At 35.9% G+C, this 21132-nt stretch overlaps 1 protein-coding gene across 1 annotated transcript in view; it reads right to left on the reverse strand.

The window, feature by feature from the left end:
• The window catches only part of BCHE (butyrylcholinesterase), a 320419-nt gene extending 306166 nt beyond the window's left edge, over positions 1-14253 (reverse strand). The window contains exon 1 of the mRNA XM_062602896.1: positions 14217-14253. The gene's annotated coding sequence lies outside the window, so the exon portion shown is untranslated. The remainder of the gene's footprint in view (positions 1-14216) is intronic.
• Positions 14254-21132: the final 6879 nt, after the last annotated feature.

A 21132-nucleotide genomic window follows, 5' to 3' on the forward strand; every position in this document is an offset into this window, starting at 1 on the left:
TTTTCAGGAGATATGTAATGATAGCGCAGCTAAAACATGGTTTGAAATGATTTTGTGAAATAATTTCCACTGGGATAGTTTAAGAAGTTTCCTATGAGATCCTATGGCCATATTTGCATATCATTAGACCTTATTTGAATTTGCTTGGACATAAATACACTGGAGAATAATATCATTATGGAAAAATCTAAAATGTTTAGATACAGACTGGTCACCTCATTCAGAGGAAAAAGAAACAAAACCAAATTCAGCAAAGGCACTGAGAAAAAGCACACAGGGGATGAAAAAGAGTTCAGTGGAATTTTAAAATCTAGAAAGTGAAACCTGTCATATTCAAGATGGTTTTACAACATAAATGAAAACAAATAGTACAAGAATGTTTCATCGTGAATAAAAACAGCATCAAAAGATCAAGTGGGGCTTTTTGACAGTAAGATAAAACATAATCTAGATATAGTAAAAAATGTAAATGGATACATTAAATTTTTAATAACAGCAGTACTGAACCTGTGGCAAAAGTAAAATGGCTAGTGAAGATGACAGCACAGTCACAGAAATGACCAAAGTTGAGATGAAGCGCAATACTTACTCTATCAGCATGAATAGAGAATCATCATCCCATAGTATTAAAGTAACTGGCATATCAACTCTCAATTCTTTATTTTATTTCTTTAATTTATTTTGAAATTGAGAAAGAAGTGATGAGTGCAATTATGGACCTATTCTTGCAGCTTTAGTCCATGTAAGATGTTAAACACCCTTAAACACACAGATGGAAATAAAGACCTAGAAAGGAAATTAAAAAAAAAACACAACAGTATCTAATGGAGCCTAGGTTTCCAAAGAAAGATTAGTGATACTGGCTTACTGGTTTTCCTCCCCCCCACCTTCCCTCCCCACCTACCCCACTAATTCCTCTCCCCAAAAGAACTAGTTCCTTGGAAGAGAAAATAAGATAAATCTAATCTATCTGGACTTCAGCAAAATACCTGATTAGTTGTCACATTGAAAATTACTTGTCAAAGTAGTCTAAGTGAGGATCAGCAGAAAAAATGAGGATGGCCGGAGAACCATCTGAAAGAGACAGAAAAGTGGACTAATGAGTTTAGGCTAAATTTCCTTGTGACAGCAGGGATTTAGGCTTAATGACTTAGGGGGTTTATTCCTTGATCGTTATTTATGCCCTTACAATAGGGAGCTACTACCCATCTGCAGGATTCTTTCAGGTAAATATAGAGATGTGCGTACATGTTTGCCCATGAAGTACTTTTAAAGAATAACAGCATGTAGGTCCATGTAAGCTACAACTGGGATCATATGAATCTTTTTTCTAAAACTATATATGAATGAAAAGGTAGGTGCTAACATTCCTATGACATTGTGGCATGTCACTCTGTGAATAATGAGTGTGAATAAATATTGTATTCATGGAATTTTAATCTCCCTTCCATCTAAAGTTCATAACGATATCAGTACTAACAGATTCATATTCCCCACCCAGCCAGCCTTATCAAATGACAAACCCTGGCATTCAATTGCATTAAATGATAATTAGTCAGTCTGCTTCTAATCTGGTGGTTCATATATCATGTCGAAGGCTTTCTTGTAAAAGAAGATTGAATTGGAATTTCATCTATACCATTAACATAATGCATTACAATAATGGGTTCCAATCCCAGATTGGAAGCTTCAAGAAGTTTGGATATGGAAATGAATCTGAACCCAAGATTTCTGCTTCAAGTGCAACAGGCCAAACCAGAATCCATATATTTGTCTCCCTCGGAATGTGGGAGAAATTGAGATTTTGCATAAATAGGTAATTATATTACTTAATTAAATCCAGTGTGATAAAACACTGCTTCCAAGACTTAACCAGTAATAATAGGATGAGTAGAGATTCCCAAGACAGAAATCCAAGAAGCCACTCAGTCACCTAGACATAAATTATCAGTGCTGTAAATGTGCTGGAGCTTCCCACTTAAGCTTCTTCCTGCCACCCCAGAGAAGTGTCAGACTCTTGTGGGTCTTCAGTCATACCTGCCAGATCCATACAGATGTGCCAGACAAACTATAGCATCTAAACTGATGCTTATGCTCAAGTATCTCTTTCTTTATAGGCACAGGTTCTGCTGAGCTGGAAGCCATTGTGGCAATAGGTCTATTGAAAGGTTTGAGGATGACATTAGCCCATTTTCCACAACTGATGAGGCATCTCATATGGAGCTCAAGCTGGTAAACAAAGCCAGCTCCTGAGAAATGCAGCAACTAGTGCAGATTTGTAGTTTGCTTTCTCTTTACAACACAGACCAATATACCCACCATGCATGGCAATTAAGGACCTGCATGATGTAGAACAGTGATCTGTACAGCATCAACCAAAAGGATATTAGCCATCAAAACACAGTGCTAGTAAGTTAAAATCTTTTAGGGGTAACTGAAGTGCAGGGACATTATGCTAACAATATCCATGTGCAGTATAGCTACAATCAATCATTTCTGATGATAACTATCAAATTGAACACAACCAACAGTCATTAAAATTATTAATGGCTGAGTCTCTGAGGAAAGGTAATTTTGTGCTGCCCTTCAACTTTCTGGAAAACCATGGAAGAGACAGTTCACACGTTTGATTACCCCACTACCAATCTTCAATTGCTTGTTTCTCTTCAGCTACATCTTTGTATATGGGACTTCTATCAGATCAATTGCTGTGCTCCTGCCATGTAACTGTGTCTTTGATGACCAGCCTTCCTTCTACCAGACTTAAGTATTTGCAAATAGAACAGAATTTTTCACTTGATTAAAAGCTAATAAGGCACTGGTAGTAATACCAACCCTTACAAGCTGCAGTCTCAGATACAGGAGCAAATAAGTCCATATAAACAATAACTAATCAGATGGCATGGAGTCAAGAATTACAGAAGTACCCTTCCTCATCAACAAGTCATGGCTTCCTTTGGTCTGAAGTCTGAATTCCCTATGTTTTGCTACCCTCACATGTGGGACAGTTATCCCTGATAAGAAAACTGTATACTAGAAGACAAATTATTTACTATTACTAGGTGGCTTTCACATATAACTTGGTGTAAGTACAAATGACAGTGGCTCAGTCATACAACTTTCCTGTCCTAGTCACCTTCAAAAGACCTTAAAAAATCAATTTTACTTGCATTTTTACAAGTAGGACATACTAGCAAAAATAAAAAAAAAATTAGCAATAACTTCAAATGTGTTTTTTCCTGTAAAGTGAGTGTAGAATATAACATAGCATTATAACACAGGGTATTTTTCTTCCAATTAGTATTCTGAAGTGCTTTACAGATTAGAATAACGTAATCACTAAATTAAATAGCTTATAATGGAAGAGATGAAATATAGTATTAAGAGGCTCAGAAAACTGAGAAAAACTGCTTTCCAATGAGATTTTAAAAGATACAGCAAGTCAATGAGGCAGAGAGATTCAGAAAGGCTGTTCCAGATGGCACGGTCTTCAGAGGAATAGGGTTTTACAGCAAAGGCACATTTGTGAGATAGCACAGTAAAAAAATGGTTGTCAGACTAGTAAGAAGAGAAGAGTCAATAGAAGATGACAAAATCAGATGCAGTGCACAGCTGTCTCAGGACTGTGTTCAGTGGTAGAAGCATTAGGACTATCAGTTTAGCTCTCTCCATTTGTGCTCCCACTCTTCATTTGACATGTCTTAGAAAATGCCTTACTTTTACTGTATTTAGGCACAATACAAAACACAACTGACACGCACATCAGCTGAGTTGTTCAGAACTATAAATGAGATACAAGTAACAGCAGCAATAATGGCCATAAAAAAAGATCTACTGGAATAGATTACAAGTTCAAAAGCATTTTCAAACTATACCTTAAAATTAATAGAAGAAAAAAGAATTATATTGGAGAAATAAAGTCAAGGAGACCCCAGTGTTTTTGGTATGCACAGGCAACATCATTTGGAAAATTCTACAGACAAGAGAAGCAGGACCAGGAGACAGCAGCGAAGAAAGGAAACTGAGAATTTTTTATTTATTTATTCTTTAACTGTAAACCAAAGAAAGATATGGGCAGAAGAGATCTGTTAATGAAATTGAAGATTCTCTCTAGAGAAATGGACTTGCCGTGTTAGTCACATTTCTTGGAGATTAAGATTAGAAAGCTGTCAAACTGATCTGCATTTATCACACAATTGTGTAATGTACATTCCTAGACCTACACACATTGGAAGGACTAATGATATCAAAACAGAGAAAAATCTTACAACATGAAGAAATTTTGTCATTTCTGCCTTTAGTTCCAAATGTGTCACTACACATAATCCTCTGGGCTCCGTGGGAGTTTTGCCTGAAATGTGACAACATGACTACTCCCACAAAAGAGTAGGCTTGGATATGTTCCCTCTGTGATGTGCCTAACTTATGAAAATAACCATTGATGGGTATCAATACAAACAAAGCTTCAGTCATGTAAACATTTTTACTATGCTTTAGAATTGCTCTTGAGATTCAGAGGTGGTTATTCATCAAGCTTCTCTGCAATCACAAAACTGACTACCACAAACACAATTTTCACTGAAGGTCTCATTAGTGCTCAGGAGAATTGTCACTTCAGACACCTTTTACTGAACATCATCATTCCTGTAAAGCTCTGGAATTCTCTATATGTAAGGTAGCAGTTGTCATCCAACGGGATTAACTCAGTAATGGGTCACAAATGAGACACAGTAAATGGAAATTTTCCTGAATGTTTCTTTTGAGGACAACATAATTCTTGAAGAGAAATTAAGTAGATATTTTTAAAGAAGATTACATTAAAAAAAAAAATAAAATCCATGCTGTCATTTATCTAAAACATGTAAGCAGGTATATAATCTGAGAATGCTCCTCCATTACTTGAGAAAAACAATCATTTCTATTTTGTAAATTCTAATTTTTTTTTTAAGAAATAAACAATCTGAATACTAAAAACCACATTCCAGAAAGAAAGGGCTGGACTGTGATTTAATCAGCTAGAACTTTTAAATAACAGGGAAGGAACAGGGCAAGTGCCTGCCTGGCTCTAACCTAGCATACACAAATTAGAGGTGTATTTGAGAGGTAATGAGAAACAGTTGCTGAGATACAAAGTGAACCTCAGTAAAAACTGAGAATTAAGAAATCTACCTTCTTATTTTAGCCCCATAACTTTTTATATGATTTCAGTTTCCTAAATTTGGGAATCAAAAGCTTTTCATTCTTAACTAACGCCTTATTTTTCCTCAGTAGTAACTTTCACAGGTCAACAAACTGCCACAAAAAAAGCTTAGGGAAAAAGGCAACTCTTATGCCACCAAGTGAAGTATAGCCTTGATTTAGTTAAAAATTAAAGTTACAAATATAAGTAAAGAAATACACATGAGTAGTCCTATTGATTTTGTTTGCATTGTACTAAATCAATTTCAAGGTAATTTATTCATATGAATAACTCTTCAGCATAGCCCTTACAGAACATCTTTTCAAAAATTGAAAGAAATCATTGTATCTGTCAAGCAGAAAAATATTTCAGCCTCTAAAAATTATGTCTTCTCAGAAATTAATTATAAATGAAGGCAAATATGATATAATGTCCTATATCATTAAGTTTATTAGTTATGAATACATACCTTTGCACACATTATGGACCGAGATCTTCACCAAAAACATTCTGGTAACATTTTACTTCAGTCTTCCATTTTAAAATGTAATTATTCTTAAATGATAAGCAAATAGATTTATAAATTCAGAAGTTTATTTGGAACTTTACTAAATTAAGTAATAATTACTTTTAACAGGTAACTGGCAAATGTGTTTGTTACTACAAAGCAAATGTTAAAACTACTACAATGCATCTTTAGCCTCTAGTTTTATAAAGTTGGTCATTTTAAATCACACAATATGATCGCATCTTTCTTGTTGATTTTATTATTGTCAGAACTCAACACAAATAAGAAAGCAAATTCTATCCTTATTCGGACACACATATTTCTTGTTACTTGCAAATTAAAAGTGAGCGTGTCAGAGGTGATAACCTCCAATATATTTTGTAATTATAAAATGTCTGTGTAAGTTTGTTAAACATCACTCCTTTAATTTTCACAAGTCACAGGGATTAATTTTCTAGACACTTATGCTACTCTGCCAGTGTAGCTGAGAGGTTGAAAGAAATACAAACCAGCAAAACCAGTGAATTTTGCACTCCAGGCTTTTCTAAAGCTCTTTTCCTAAGATAACAATAGGTCATCAGGCCTTTTGCTTATCAAAATACTTATTGAAAATCTTCTGTCCTCCATAATGGCTACAGGGGGCTCCTTCTAAGAAATAAAAATTATCCCTTCTTCAGTCCATTCTAATTTCTAATCTAAAACTCACTAGCAGAAGAGTCAGTCACCATTTTTACTCACTTGACAAGGTTCTTTCCAAGCCACATCAACCACTGTAATGAACTGCAGTTTTAGTTTACCTCCATAATAAGCCCCATCTCTTCTATTGAGAGACCTAGCAGAAAAGGGTCTACTACTTTGCACACAACTGCCACAAAAAGAATGACAACTATTTAAGAAATTTTGAATACCATTTTATGTACTTGACATCTGGGCACATAGCTAATTACCAGCTGAAAGTTTCAATGAGGAAATATGTCCAATTATACTAGTTCTGATAGAACTGATCAGGCTATATGAGAGAGTTGTTGAAACTATGGTAAGGATACCATTAAAATATTGCTTTTGCTTTCTGTAATACTGCCTCTTTAAACTAAATACAAGACTGTTAGGAAATAATTATTTTTGTCATCTCTTCAGCCTAGCCTCTGGTACCCGAAGAATCACAAAGCATTTTGCATATTAGAGACTACGTCTTTCTCTCAGCCTTTTTTGTTATTGGAAGGCTGAAACAGTCAAGTATCTACTTTTTGAATGAAATTTCAGTGTTTTTGAAATGCAGCTATGTTGCAACTGATCTAACCTTCCATACACAAGTATCTCCAGCAGACGTCACCAGAAATCATTTCACAAAATCTCCACGCTTCATAGCTCTGTAGTTTCTGGTGGGCTAAGCACTGTTAGGAAAAAATGGAGTTTTTACAAGGGCGTGTAGGGATAGGACAAAAACGAACGGCTTTAAGCTAAAAGGGAGTAGATTTAGATTAGATATTAGGAATAAATTCTTCACTGTGAGGATGGTAAGGCACTTGCAGAGGTTGCCCAAAGAATTCGTGGCTGCTCCATCACTGGAAATTTTCAAGGCCAGGTTGGACAGGGCTTTGAGCAACCTGGTCTAGTGGAAGGTGCCCCTGCCCATGGCAGATGGGTTGGAATTAGATGATCTTTAAGACCCCGTCTAATACAAACCATTCTGTGATTCTATGATTATTCTGTTTTCCATAGGTGAAGGAAAAACACAGGTGAAATATACTGTGAAATACACTGGTAAACAATGTAGATTTTAAGAAAAAGATTCCTTTGTATTTAACTGGAATGGACTTACTGTAAATCAAAAGCTTAAAAGTTTTAAAGTTGTAATTGGATCAACAGGGCTCTGATAGTTTTATGGTTTTATAACAGTGTGGATCTAAAAGAATGTTGTGTTTTTTGTTTAAACAGGCTGCTCACAAAAGACAAGCAGTAAAGAATAGAGATCCAGTCTGGGATATATTTTCAAAGGAATTTAAAATACACTATCAATCTCTTAATGCTCTTTTTGTATCACAAAGTAAAGAAGGCTCCAGTTTAAACTTCAGAATGCAACATACACTAAATTGCCAGCTTATTCTCAGTGCGACTAAGACCCCATTATTTGACAGATGACTAAGGATTTAGCTGATTGTCTGCAGTGTTTGATATACAGTCTTGACAGGCATAGTCTATTAAATTAGAAAAATGCCAGCCAAAGTGAGTGACAGAGATTTCCACAGATGCAGTAAGAGGAGTGAATAAAACAAAAATAGTAATGTTTTCACCTTACAGCCCAGACACCCAGCAGACTGTTATCAAGACTGTTATCTTTTAATGATAATTACTGTAGCACAGAAAGAAGTTAGAGGTATTTGGTAACCTCAGTTAGTAATTAAGATTCTGTGGAGAGCGGCATGCTAAATGCTTATAATCTTGTCCCTAAAACCCATTTATCTAAGTTCCACTGACTTTCACTGGACATAGATACTTAAGTCACTGAGATGCTTTTGAATAACAAATCCAAAAGAGCTACAGATAAAATTGTAGGCATACAGAAAGCTATACCTTTCTGTTACTGAAATATAAAATATAGAGATAGAATGTCTGCACTGAATAACAGCATGAGCACATATACCTGCTGAGAGATTCTAAATAAAGGGTCAAGTCTTGAGACATTACCTTGCTGCAGCTTTTTGAAGCATCCTCTTTAAGGACTGGAGACCTTTGTAGCCTTTAATATCAGTAACAATTTCAACAAGAAGTTAGATTTTCCTCTCCTGTATATACCTATATATACCATGTAAATCCTATCCTATCTACCAGTATTCAGAGCATGCAAAGGGCACAAGGAAAGTAAGGCCACCTGTCAAGCTGAAAAAGAACAAGTGCTATTAGACAGGATTTTACAAAGTGACAATAGCTAAAGTAGCAAAAGAGAAAGTGCAGTAAATATGCTTGAAATACAAGCAGGAGAACAACCTGGACAAAAAAGTCCTTATAGACAAAATTACATTAGGTAGATCAAGGACCAAGCTGCATTTCCAATTTGTAGAAAAACTACTAGGTTTACTGTAGGGCAAGTACATTAAGTATTTGACAATCCAATACAGCTTTGAACTTAGCTTGATATTGTCTTTTAAGAAAACTATTATTTTTTTCTAGTTCATAATTAAACATTTAATAAAAGCTGTTATATATAACCAACACAGGCCAAGTGAAACATTTGGGTATAATCTTTGGTTTTATTCACATAGCCTGGGTATATACTAAAACCTATGAATAGTTAACTGCCAGAAAATAATACTCCTGTCTTACAAAGGAAAAATATTATTAAGGCTTAAAGTATATTCTTAAAAGAAAGAAAAATTGGAGGTGAGAGGAGACAGGACATACATATAATCTAAATGTAGATCATACAATCAGAAAAAAAAAAAAAGCAGCAAGTAATCTAGTGGGATATGAAAACTTCATTAAATTATGCCTTTGCTCTAACCCTTGCTTAATCTTCCCAAATTTTTGTCACATGCTATGGATAAATGGCTACCTAACAGCACCAGTGTGGTATGGACATAAGTACTGCCCCACCAAATCATGAAATCAAAATAAAATTTCTGAGTTACAAGATGCATTTTTAACAGGACAGTAATATTTCTCCCAATAACCTAATGCATTCTATTCTCCATACTATTGACAAGAATCTTCCCAGATCATTTCAAATAAGTATCTCACAGTTTCTCCATCTGAAACGTTAAAACATGACTGTGTTCCACATATGAACTAGGTTTAGATACACAAGTGTGGGGATGACTGCTCTCAAATCTGGAGTAAATTACAAAGCTTACTTTAAAAAAAGCCACTTAGCTTAAATTGAAGCACTTCCAATAGGAATAGTCATCTACATTCCTAACATGAAACTGCAGCAATATAATAATTCCAAAGTTTATATTATACATTCAGAATTGGAAAACAAATGCCTGCAGCATCTCTAACACAGGCTATAGGTTATCATCCCATGTGCATTTGTGGAGAAAAATACAATCAACAAAATTCTCAAAAATAAATTAGGTGTAGGTTTTCAGGACGCTGTACCGTATTTAGAATTCTTTTAAAAATTCACAGAGTTTCCAGATCATGAAAAAAAAGAAAATAAATATATTAGTTTCAAATTTGTTTTCTTGATTAGTTTTTCATTTAAATTAGCTCTGTTGACTCTAATTATACAATATTTCTTGGTTTATTAAAAAGCTTTCCTTTTCCTTCAGTCACACAACAGATATCTATTCCCCCTCCAATGTCCCCCCAGGTTTACATGTCTCTAATGATTAGTAAAACTGACCATGAAATTAAAAAAAAACCAAAACTGCCAAAATGCAGAAGTTACTTTTTATTTTCATTAAAAAGCTAGAAAATGGAAATTTAATATTTCATTTTCCAATGTGTGCAGCAGATAAACCAGACCCAAGTCAGTTTCAGTGTGGAAACCACACAAATGAGGCAATAATTTTTTCCCATTTGGCATGGTTTACCACCATGGAACCTGCAGCACACTAACAGATTGGCCCAGCCTTTAGGCAGGAGGGTAAAACTGGACAGCAGAAATAATGGGCAAATTATCTAAGGTGTCCTCTGCTTGTGGATAGCAGCACTAATTTTAACTTGACTTCTCTATTAAGAGTTTAATTTTTCTCTTTTATTAGCTTATCACTAGTTTTTGCTATCTCATTGGAAGGTCCTTCTTTCTTCTCTTCCTGAAGTGTATTGTAAGATGAGGAATAGCTGATACTTCCAGCTCTTACAATTTTTATGTTCTAATGTTTCCAAATTATCAAACATAACTTTCAATTTTCTGTCAATGGTATCTATGTGATTTGTCACCAAGTAGGCCCAGAGGGCCTCACAAGACCAAGCAATTTCAGTCAGATGAGGTAAACTGAGTCTAGCAAGCCTTTAGACCCTGCTGACTGAGATCTTTATAAATCTAAATAAGCTGTTCTCTGTAGACCATTCAGTGAAAAATGCTTTACATGTTTAAATTCTTAGAAAGCAAAAAGTAATGAGGAGATCCATGTGGTCATGTGACTCACATCCTTTGATTCCCTTTCTAATTCAGTGAGCAAGGATCCAAACATATGAAATATCAACCTCTACTAATATGGGTGCAGCTCTTATTGATACGAGTTGGGGGTTTTAATCCTGATTATGCAAGGTAATCCTAGCTACTCCAATGTTTTTTTCATTAAATACACTGCTTCTTTTTCAGTCTCAAATATCAATTACTGCAACTATTGGTAAATGTTAATTTTAAAATAACTGCTGATACTTGCGTAAGAAGAATGGAACCACATCAAACAAAACCCCTGAAACAACTAGTCCTGGGATAAGAATCTGAATAAAGGGTATATTTCACAATTAACTGTACTGAATTCTTCAACTTGTGAACATTTTATTTAAGCACCAGAACTTCTATGTACAATAGTTAGAATCACTGGGGATATAGCCTTTGTGGGCTTTTAATTAATTTCATTTATCATGATTATCTTCTAGATTTACTGAAGCAGTCTACAGGAGTGTCATTTTAATAAAATTGCAGTCACCATTTCTATGCCTAGAGTTCCTTCCTGATATTAAATAACATACTAAGGATTTACAAGTTTAAAATAAATTGGCCAGTATTTGTAACAATGCCAGAATGCTGACATTCACCAACCACATTCATTTCTTCATCCAAAATTTTTCATGTTTGTGATAGTCACAGAATATTTCTCATACTTATCCTAGAAAAACTATTAAGTGATTTAGATTTTTTTTTTAATTAATTTCCTTATAAACACAGTCTGCAGGACTGATCTTGAATATATATCATTTTGCTTACTAATTATATAGCATAATTCCTTTGCATTTTTAACTTATTTAATTAGGTTGCTTTTGATGATTTCTTTGTTTGCTTGCAATGAAAGCTGCAGATCTTCCAGACTGACCAGATTTCTATATATCATTCCCTAGGGAAGAGTTGCCCTGTTTTACACCTGCTGAAGGTCTGGCCGATGGGAGCCAGGGGTACAGTGCTCCAGCTGCAGTTCCAGTCCAGATAAACCTCTCATCCAGGACAGAATCTAGTCCTTCAGAGCCAGTGTAGCTGATGAAGCTCATAAAAGCTTTGCACTTAATAATATTAACGGCTGGTTTAGTATAACTAACATATCTGCACTCACAGATTTACTAGAATGGCTGAGGAGCTGTTAACCTATTCAGTTAGTGCCTTCTCACAGTCCAGACACTGCACTGCACCTTTCTCCCCTTACTATTGATAATACAGTCCTATTGCTGCTCTATAAAACTCAGGAGGAGTTTTAGGAGGAGAAGGGATGTTTCATGAAATCCTCAGAAGAGTCTGTTTCCTCCTGTGCCTTGAAATATCACACAACTTCCAGCTACAGATGATCATCACGTTCTTGACTTCCCTTCTTGAACACTTGAACCTGCCCTTCCTAACAGGGCATGGTAGCATTTCATTATCCAGGCAAATATCTACCAAATTCAGAGAGGTAATCATGTACATCAGTGCTGCATATCTTAATGCAGTTTGGAAAAATCTTTCCTAAAGAGATAACTTTAATATGATTTTAATGAGACTATGGGACTATAGTTCAAATACATTTTTGTTTCTCATTTAGATACCTTGTCTTTTAACACCTCATCACTATTCATTAAGTTTAAACTGCATTTTTAACCTCTATTCAAAAACTTACTTTAAGGTAAGGTGAGGTAGTTTCTTGAAAGCCCTCAGGCAAGATTTGCACATCTCTTAAATTGCAGTCATCTGTTTTGGCAAGCAGATCTTCTCAAAAAGGAAAGAATATCAAAGAAATCTTGGCCATGAAAAAGCAATTTTTAAATTTATTTTTTTAAGAGTAAGATTATTTTTGCTAACAGTTTTTTTTGTTTGGGTTTTGGGTTTTTTTGCCATTGTAGTTAGCCATGTTATGAAAAGCACAGTCCCACAGACAGTTATTCTAGAGGTTCATAAATTTCAATATGTTGTGGATGGCTTAATTGGTTCAGAGCTCTAGAGAAAAGCGTGATACTTTAGGCCACATTTACAGCCTACAGAAAAAATTGGTGTTGACCCAACATTCTACCAGGAATAACAGGCAACTGGAATCAGCTTCTGTTTATTTACTGTGCCATTCCTTGTACCTTGCACACTGAATCCAGCTAGAGCTAAGGATGGCTAGAACAGGCATCAAAACTGACAGTCTGCTTGCTCGATAAAGAGCAAATAAAGACAATCTAGTTAAGGGAAACACCTTTACCTTCATTTCTGAAGTACCTCTTTCTCCAGCATGCATGAGTTCACTAAAGGTCAAAATTGCCACTGAATATGGTTTGGGGCCTGATTACAAAGCTAATTTTGCTACTGTCTTGTTATCTGTGTTGTCAGAGACATGTGACAGTAAATTCTCTGAGGGCTGCTCTTATGGCCATATCCCACACACATGTATATGACTTCAATACCTAATGTATAGGAGCCCTAGACTTTAATGTAATACAAATAAAAGGTATAAAAACAACCTTGGGCATCTCTATGAAGGAAAATGGAAAGCAAACATACATTTCACAAGAAAATTTCAAGTTAGTAACTTCATCTGTATGTTTAAAAGTATAACCAAATGTCACATACTTAAAGGAAATATTTTTACACATTGTATAGTGCTTAATATTTAGAGCTTCTGATTTTTTTTTATCCTCAAATTATACATAACAATTCAAACCTTAAGGAATTCAAATCTTAATGAAAAGTAAATAGGAGCTGGCTGAAGCAGTCTAATTTCAACACTCCATAAGATTATTTTCAAATGAAAGTGGGCTGCTTAGCAAAAGAAAAAACAAACAAACAAACGCAAAAACCCCAAACCAACAATAAAAAAAAAACAACAACCAACCAATAAAAAATCTCAAGTTTCTATTTCAAGATGTCAGAGAGCATAGTATTAGCAACACGTGGGCAAAGTATTAAAGGATCAAGCATCATAACAGGGTATCATCTTTCTTTACCCCTTTGTAATGGATGGGAGCCTAGCTGGGACTTGATTCCCCCTCATGACTGAGAACCATAACAAAGTATGTTGGTTGCCACAGTGTATTGAGCAGAGTATTGTCGTGGTTTAAACCCAGTCAGGTAATTCGTTCGCTCACTCCCCCCCCTTTCTTGCCCTCCCCCTGCTCCCGGAGAGACAGAGAGGAGAATCGAAAAAAAAATGCAACTCCCACGGGTTGAGATAAGAACAGTTTAGTAACTAAGGTATAACACAGATCACTACTGCTACCACCAATGATAATAATGATAAAGGAAATAACAAGGGAAGAGAATACAACACCTCACCACCAGCCAACCGATAACTCGCCCCCCCTCAGCCCGACCAAGCACCGACCCATACCTCCTCCAACCCCGCAGTCCCCCAGCCCTTCCGGCTAACTCCCAGTTACCCCCCAGGCATGACGTGCTGTGATATGGAATACCTCTTTGGTCAGTTTGGGTCAGGTGTCCTGTCTCTGCTTCCTCCTGGCTTCCCCTCCTCCCTGGCAGAGCATGAGGCTCACAAAGTCCTTGGCTAAACCAAAACATTACTATCAGCTCTGTTCCCAGGCCGAAAGTCAAAACACTGCACTGCACCAGCTACCAAGGAGGGGAAAAATGACTGCTACTGCTGAACCCAGGACAAGTATATATGTTTATGTTCATCATGACTGTTTGTCGTAAAGAGACGGGAAAACAGGTGTGCAGCTATTCTATGACCTTCATACTTGACCGCATTGGGGTACCTGGCCAATGCTCTGAGTGGACAATGATGAGATCATGAGAAACCACAAAGTCCCACAAGTAAACGATTGGAGATTTGGCATAAAGCCAGCTGTTTTGATAAAGGTATAAAAGTGGGACCCTCTTGTGGCCATGAGAGAAGCCTCACCTATGGGTGGACACACTGCATAGGAATTTTCCCAATTACCTGAGACTCCTGGCATCAGCTGCAATGGGGCTTCCCAGCTGTAAGTGTGGTCTTGGATTATGATTCAGTGGTAATTGGTGATGTATTTCTTCTTAATCTCTGTTCTTTCTATACAGTAATTATTTAATGCATTGCTTACTTTCCTCTGTACTTTACTTATATTCCTGTATCTCTGATTTACTTTATAGTACTTAGTCACTATATAGAGAGAGATATTTACCTAATTCACATTAGTGTGCTTGCTTTAGCGTGCTTATTGGCTTTATTGTACTTGTTTACTAAACTGCATATTATACAGCTAGTGTGTGGTAGCTTTACATCTGTCGGCAGAACACCATTTCTTCCTCAAAAATGGAGAAAATAAACAACAAAAAAAGCTCTTTTATAAGAAAGGCTTTGGCTTGTTTCTCGGTGAAAAACATGAAGGCACATGAGATATTTATCTGGTGCAAAATTCAGTTCAATATCTAAATTACTTTTTCGTCTCAAAGTTCAAACAAACCCCAGCAACTTTGAACCTTAAGAGCTCCACCATTGCAAATTCCTTGAACAGAGGGTAAAGCTTTGCAGATAAAAATAAAAACTGCTTTTACTATTCAAGAGACATGGAAACTGTTTACAGTTAGCCCCTATGCTGCTTGTGTTTAAGAAAAGGTTTTAAAGAAACAAAACACCTTTATCTCTATATGGGTAGAGATATATCTCATCATCAACCTGTAAATCAAGCCTTGTGAGCCAATTCAGCTGGAAATACTACACTGTAATTACACTGTACAACCAACTGCCCATTCACTTTCCCAGTGAGTAAGTAGAAGCTACTTTGTGATGTGTATGGTACACAACCAGTAACCATGAAGTCCGTTCTAGTGGTGATAGTGGTGGAGATAGTGATGACCTCTGCACTTTAAAAAGACAAAAAAAAAAATAAACTGCTAAGACCCAAATATTAGAACCAACTGCTCAAGGCAAATGCCAGTTTTTAAGAACATCTGAATCAGGATCTGCTCAGAGATTTAACATTCCCCACAGAACTGGGTCCATCCACGATCAACAGCTTGAGAATCAGATTCAGAAGAGCAGATATGCAAAATTAGAAGTTCCCAGAGCAAGTGCCTAGCCCCACGCACACCTGGACTACCTAAACTGCACAAATATATTTGACTGCCAGCCAGCCAGACCGACCTGTTACTCCTTGAGCATACAGTCGGTCTACAACAGTAGGCTACATAACATACAGTCTCCCCTCAGGTCAGTTTGTATTGCTAATGTGACTGCCCCAGTAAAATCAGGAACTTTGGGATCCAGGTCAGTTTGCACACCTTAACGTTTTATCTTCTACTAAGAAAACAAGCAGCTGCTTCTCTCATGTGCATTAGGCTGAACTAGCAGGAAACAGAGATGACTAAACTGGCAGGGATACAAAAAAGTTGGGCTCAATTTCCTAAACACCTAGTAGTTCTCCGTCAAAATCGTTGCACGTCAACAATGATAGCAAACAGCACATAAAATTACAAACAGTAGCAGGAAAAGTTGGAGAAGCAAGTTTTAAGGTGATTTGACAGATAAATGAATAGGATCACATGGCATGCCTGACTGAAGGCATGTGATTCAATTACAGGTCTCCCAGCTCTAATTTCCCTTGTCCTGGCATGAGATTTCTAGTCCAAGTGAAATAGAAATAAATACAGTGATTAAAGAAATCATTTCTTGAGAGATCTTGAATAAACTCATTAAAGAAAATAAGGAAAAATAAGAAGAAAGGAAACAAATACTGCAAGTATTGGGTAGCTATTGGGAAGTAGGATGGAATTTTCTAAAAAGTTCATGATTTTTTTAAAGTAGCTATTTTATTTAAAACCTAAACATAAATAAAACACATTTGAATGGTAAAACTTAAAAGAGAGTACTTGCACTTTGGTTTTACTGAATTTTTAAGACAAACTGGATGTTTTTGATTTTTTTCCACATCATGATTTTTGTGAATTTTTCATTATCTCAAATACATTTTGTTTTTTTTTCTGTTATCCATCTTCATTTGAAACCACAACTAAACTCAGCTACTGTTAACTGAATCCTTCTGATAGAACTATGTTCTCATTTAATTCATAATTTCCTTTGACTTTTGGAGGGAGAAAGATTCCTTCCTTGATGCTAAACCTGAAGATACAAACTAGAACCAAAAAAAATTAGTCCTTTCTCTCCTTTTCAGTTTTAAGCCCCACTGATTACTTTCAGATATTTTTGATTTTCAGGAAACTGGTATTTCATTTCTTGGCCATTTCTAACCCAAGGTCATTTCTTGTCAGATATTTTATAAAAACCAGAGTTCTTCAACATAAAAGTGAATTTATTTTGTGTTGAATCAATTTTAATTCGTTTGTATTGATCATTATATTTTTAGAATCAGAGGCTATAGCTGTTAAATTAAATAAATACTCATTTCTTCAGTCAGACTAAGAATGTAATATAGCAAGTGAAAGGAATAGACTATGTGGCATCCTAGGCAGTTATTGCTTAATTTAAAAATAGAGATAGAATGCCATCTACTTGTTACTTTTTTATATTGCTCGCTGAGGAAAAAAAAGTTAACACACTTGGATTACTGCAGTCTTTAAGTATATGCTTTGGTTAATCATCTGTGTTCAGAGTTACACAAAAAAAAAAGAGCTACCATCAAATTAGCATGCACCTGATATGTTCAATGCATCAGTCGTACAACACAGAAGAGTTCTCTCTCCCTTTCTCAGGTACTGACTCCAAGTGCCAAACTCTGGAAATCCTTTCAGACTATGAAGTAAAACACGTTCTGATGCTTGTTTATGATTTAGAATCCAGATCCTGGCCATGAATTTGCAATATGGAAGGTATGGAAGAGAGCAGAATACAGTACAGTGACAGTCTTTGTTCTGCACTGCTCACCAGTCTCTGGAGATGACTTACAAGAATAACTTTGTCTGAAGTTTCAGAATGGGTATTAGCAGCTGGACAGAACAGTAAAGAATTATTTGTCAAGTACAGAGCAGACTGTACTTGAACACAAATTTATTCCTGTTGCTACAGGACTTTCATTACAGAATCAAAATCACAGCGTTCCACCAGAAAAATCTAAAGAGAGCACCTATTAACCCATAAGCACACAGGATGATACACATTCATAATAGTTGTGAGCCTTAACTACTAAAGTCTATATCAGCTCTCCACCAACTTTCTTTGCACCTCACCATGCTCTTTATATGCCATTTTTTTGACTAACAGAAAAAGTCACTAACAAAGTTATGTAATTCAATGGAGAAGTCTCTTACCTGAAATGAAAAGATTCTGCTGTACCTGAAATAACTGGAAGAGGAGTAGGGTAAAAGTGTCATTTTTATTCCTTTCCCCAGCAAAGTAGCCATCTGTGTGAATAAAATTCTTGGAAAAAGATCTATAATTGATGTGCGTTCAGTCAAGTTGTCATATCACTAGCTTTTCAACACTGCTTTCTCCACTCATTAGTAGTTCTTTTACAAATATTTATTTGGAAGCTTTATAAACCTTTTAGAAACCTTAGTCATACACAAGGGGCTAAGCAAGCAAGTCTCTGTTTCTCTGTTTTACAAAAATGAAGAGAGTGACTCTAAACCTGAGTATTATAAATATTATTAGTCTTATTGTATTTGCTTTCTAGTTTTTGATCCTACAGGATCCTACAGGATACTACAGCCTACAGGCTGCCACAGTCACTCTGAAGCCAAAAGAGCTAAAAGCGTACTTCAGAATTAAGCATCTATTCATAGGACTCTACAGACTGATACTTTGAGAAAATAGCCAAGTATCACACAGAATATGGTTAAATAAGGAGTAATAATAGTTTTGTTCATTAAATGCTGCATAAAGGCATTCTGAGATAAAAAGTATTTATGAAATATCTGAGGAAATATGCCAAGTATTTCTCCCCTCTCCTTTTTATTTTTGTATTGGATACTGGTCCAAAACAGATAGAATACAAAAATAAAATACAGAATATCCATTATTTACTTATGGCCTATTTGAAGAAGCCACTCAATCTTATGCTCCTAAAGTTATTATGGGATTGATCTGAATCACAATTAATATATGGGCACTTAGGCTTGATAGAAAATAGGAACCACTCTAACTCCAGGTGCAAAAATACAGAACTCCTAAGGATGTTGGGATTTGCTGCAACATGTGCTCCCTCTCCTGTCCACTTTAAGTACCTTAGAACATTCTTAATTCTTCAGTTTATATAACTGAGGAAAATTTCATAATATATATAACAGCTTCCATCAATTCTTTATGTTCTGCATGTCTCTGGCAACCACTTTTAGAGCTCCTAGTCATGTTGAGCAGTATTTCTTGAAATAAAATCTCCCTGAACAGATTCTCAGTGTTTAGATTTACACTGACTGAAAAAGAAGTCCAGAGGCATGCACATGCAACACCAAAAAAAAAAAAAAAAATCCCCACACTTCGAGAAATTAAAAAAGGATGTACAAATACATTGTTCAGATTTTGCCATGATAGCACTATGAATTTCATAGATCTGTTTATTATAGACAATCAATTCCCAAAGCATTTAACTTTTTTACAATATCAAAAGCACACAACCTTTATGTGCAAAGGAAGACGACACTACTATGGCTCCAGCCTTACAAAGAGAAGACATTATGGAGAAGCAGAGGTAGAATCAACTGACCTAGTCTTAGTTGCTCACATAATACATTAAGAGACTGTGACTTTGGCTAGTTCTTCCTCTCCCTCCTCATCCTAACCAGTCTCAAGATCTAAATCTCTTCCTGAAATAGTGTGAGGCCAGCAGCACAAATCAAATTCCAGAACAATGATGGAAGCCTTCAAACAAATATATGAACGTGAGGAAGGATGAGAATTAACACTGCCTCAGTTATTGCTGCATAATTCCATACTGAGCCAAGGTAAAAGTGCTAACCTGAATAAACCACATCTCTGGAGTTCTTTTTCTTCCAGCATGCCTGGGACGATTAATAGTAATACCTCTGAATCCATCAGACATTCAAACCTCAAGGGAAAACTCTTCCTGTCTGTCCCACTGTGAATTACAACCCAAATTCTGATAGAAAGAAACCTCAAAGGCACATCTACTTTTACTGGATCACATTATAAATGTGTTTGTTAATTTTTATGTAGAAAGCGTATGTGAGTGCATTTAAGCAAGTAATTCTCTGTGCATTTTGTGCATGCAAAATGGAAGCAAATTTAATTTTTGCAGTTCCACCTAAGTAGGTTAAGTCAGGTCAGCACAAGCAATTAATATAAATGAACAAGAAGTTCATAAAAGCAATTTAATTTGAATTAACAATTCATCTACTCCCATTGACTCGGCTACAGTGAAGAGATTGCTACTTTTACCTATTAACTTAACTTTTTATTTATGTAACATCCAGATGATAGAAGGTGAATATATGCAAGCATACATCTATAGAGACAAAATCAGAATCAATGACACAAAGAGTTTATAATGCAAATAAACACAGAAAAAAATGTCAGGAAAATTTGAGTATTGTTTTCTTTTAAGAGATGAAGCCCTGAACTACTACTTTTCTAGGTAATCCAACATGTATTTCATATATTGATATTGTGCATGCTATATGTATGAATCATATCATTATATATGTAATATTTATTTATGTTTTTAAATACTTTCCTTAGCCAATCTTCATGAAATACCCTTTTGGAGCTGTATTATAGAAGTGGATGTATCACATAAAAAGTAGTGGAAATTGCAGAAATCTGGACTTGATTATCTCCGTGCAAACTGATGTGGAACAAGATGGCAGCCAGTATGTTATCAAGTACTCATTCACCAATATCTAGCATTTTCTATCTGTTCAGCTGTTACAACATATCTCTAAACCCAGGAATGAGGATCTTAGACCATGGCTGCAATTGGTATGGAAACTGGTACCTTAAAGTCTTTGCATTTGGCACATCTGTCTTATTTTGTCAGTAATTTCTGAAGAAGCAACCTGATGGCATACAACACCAAATGCCAGAAATAAATTAATAGAGAAAGGCAGTGACCACGAAGAGGACAGGAGGAGGCTGGGATGGAAAAATCTACTTTGACCCTAAAGGCACAGGTACGTGAGTTACAAGGGAAAACAATCACAAAAGGGGATTCTACAAGTAAAATCGCTGCTCCATTCTACAGTGGGCATTTCCCCAGATAGAGTAGGAGGGCTGATCTTACTCTTGATTTTAAGGAAGGAAATTTTGATTCACATTTACAAGAAGTGAGTAGTGAATATTACAACCAATACTGAGTGGCCCATTGAGGTTTAACCTACCAAGGGCAGCCAGGTCCTTGAACAAAAGCAATCCCACTAATGGGTTTGCCTTTGCCTGAGGCAGGAATAACCCAGACTGCGTTCCCTAGCATATTCTTCATC

This window comes from Pezoporus occidentalis, unplaced genomic scaffold (genome assembly GCF_034315485.1).
Source record: "Pezoporus occidentalis ecotype Australia unplaced genomic scaffold, CSIRO_AGI_Poc_V1 ctg8, whole genome shotgun sequence".
Classification (NCBI taxonomy): Eukaryota; Metazoa; Chordata; class Aves; order Psittaciformes; family Psittacidae; genus Pezoporus; species Pezoporus occidentalis.